At 39.9% G+C, this 2,637-nt stretch overlaps 1 non-coding gene across 1 annotated transcript; it reads right to left on the reverse strand.

The window, feature by feature from the left end:
- Window positions 1-735: 735 nt before the first annotated feature.
- On the reverse strand, window positions 736-843 carry LOC131217858 (small nucleolar RNA R71). Its single transcript, XR_009157445.1, has one exon. It is a non-coding gene; the product is annotated as a small nucleolar RNA R71 (small nucleolar RNA).
- Window positions 844-2,637: the final 1,794 nt, after the last annotated feature.

Raw genomic sequence — 2,637 nt, forward strand, 5'->3', positions numbered from 1 at the left:
TGAATGCTTGGCACTTACCTTGTACACACTTACACCACCCTCTAAGCTTTCTATAAGCTTATGCACGATAGATGCGTGCAGGTGATGTTAGGTTGTAGCAGTATTGAGCTTGGAGTGTGCAACGGTCTTCTGGAGCTTGGTTTTTAATTATGTATTTCCTTTCAGCATTGTACCCAAATGATTATATTACTGGATATGTGATGATGATGTTGCCTTTGTGAATTGGGTAATCTTGTGGTTATGCTTATTACGAGTTAAATGTATATACAAAAAAAAATCCCTCCTTGTAGGACCCCAGGATTGGAATCTGGCATATGGACGCTAGGAGCCGAGAATGGGGTACTACAGAGGCTGTCAGCACCGAATTCGGCAATCGGGATTCTTGTGAATCCGATTTCAGGGTTTGGGGCGTGACAGTGAGTACGCTCTCATGCATGTTTTTTTTAGAAAATACATGACATGGATATTAAGCCAGGGGTGAACCAACTCCTTCCGAAATTCGATGGGCTTGAATTTGAAAATCCATATTTACACCTGAAAGAGTATGACGAGATTATAGCCACTCTATATTTTCCTAACGTGTCTGACGACATGGTTAGGCTGAAATTCTTTCCTTTTTCTTTGAAAGAGAAAGCTAAGATGTGGTTATATTCACTACGTCCTTGATCCATTGGTAGATGGAATGACATGACAAGGGAGTTCATAAAGAAAATTTTCCTATACCATAAGACGAACACGCTTAGAAAGTCGATCATGAACTTCGCTCAAAAAGGAAGATGAAACATTCTTCCAATGTTGGGAGCGGTTCAAGGATGTTTTCAGTTCATGCCCACAACACAGTTTTGAAACGTGGCACATCACGAACTTTTTTTATGATGGACTGACATCTCCCATGCGCCAATTAGTCGAGACAATGTATAATGGGGAATTTATGAATAAAAGTGTCGATGACGTGTGAGACTACTTTGATAAACTTGCTGAAAACACACAATCATGGGATGTCTCCCCAAAATCAAACATCATGTTTAGGTTGACTTAATCCAAAGAGAGGGGTGGAGTGTATCTCCTGAAAGAGGACGAGGATATGTGCTAAAGTGGCTAACTCACCAGAAAACTCGAGGCCATGGAATTAAAGAAGGATAAGGCTAATGAAACTGTTTGCGATATTTGTGCTTGCAACATTCACACAAATGAAAATTGTCCAACAATACCTGCCTTTCAAGAGGTGTTGAATGAGCAATCCAATGCTGTGAATAATTACCAAAGACCTTTTAATGGACCTACCCCCAATACATACAATCCTAGTTAGAGAAATCATCCAAACTTCAGTTGGAAGAATGGACAAACTGCTACCCCTAAGGTTTTTTTAACCAAATTCCAAATCAAGAACAATCTCAAGAGGATCCAGTTCTAAAACATCTTCAAAAGTAAGGGCTTTTTAATCAGGGCATGCTATAAGCCTTTCAAGACCTTACAAAAGCCATACAAGGGCTTGACACAAGCAATACGATTGGGAATAAGGGGGGCCTTCCAGTTCAACCTCTTCCCAATCAAAAACAACAATAAGAAGTTAGCGACCCAAGCTCTTCAAATCAGATGGAGCAAGCTAAATCTATCACCACTCTTAGGAGTGGGAAGACCATTGACAAATCTATTCCGGTATGGGCTGAAAAGCCTAAGGACTCGGAAGAGGATAACAAGAATAGACCTAGCACTGCTCTACAAGAATTAGAACTAGAACTTCCAGGCAAACTAATTGCCCCATTCCCCCAACGGCTGGTTGCACTAAAACCTCTCTCTAACTCTAAGAACATTTTAGAGGTGTTGAAACAAGTGAAGGTCAATATTCCTATATTGGATGTGGTTAAACAAATACCTTCATATGTCAAGTTTCTGAAAGACTTGTGTATGACTAAAAGATGACAAAATATTCAAAAGAAAATCTTCTTAATTGAGAAAGTGAGTGCCATCCTGAAATAAGATGTGCTAGAGAAATTCAAGGATCTCGGTAGCCCAACCATACCTTGTGTAATTGGGAACTACTGAATTGAGCATGCACTTCTTGACTTAGGAGCAAGCATAAATCTGATTCCCTACTTGGTCTGTAAACAGTTAGGTTTGTGTGAATTGAAACCCACCCTAACCACATTACAACTTGTTAATCGCTTAGTTCGTGTACCGAGAGGGATAATTGAGGATGTGTTGGTCCAGGTTGATAGATTGTACTACCCAGTAGATTTTATTGTCCTGGATACGGAACCCATCAGTAACATGTGCACTCAAATTCCCGTCATTCTTAGTTGTTCATTCCTCACCACTTTAAACGCAATCATTAATTGCAAGAATGGAGTCATGAGTATGTCCTTTGGGAATATGACATTGGAGTTGAATATCTTTTTCAACACAGGCAGACAGTTAGAGGATGATGATGATTTCCATGACATTAACAAGATTGACTCTTTCGTGGAAGATAGAACCTCTAGAAATGTTCTTGGCCCACTCCCATGATTTAGATGATGATATGATTATGTAGACGGGTGTCATGCTTGATACTGCTCTAGTACTTGAAGTTAACCAGTGGAGACCACAATTTGAAGAATTACCCCAAACTGATGTAATGCCTCTACTGTCTAGCCT

The sequence above is a fragment of the Magnolia sinica genome, chromosome 10 (assembly GCF_029962835.1).
Source record: "Magnolia sinica isolate HGM2019 chromosome 10, MsV1, whole genome shotgun sequence".
NCBI lineage: Eukaryota > Viridiplantae > Streptophyta > Magnoliopsida > Magnoliales > Magnoliaceae > Magnolia > Magnolia sinica.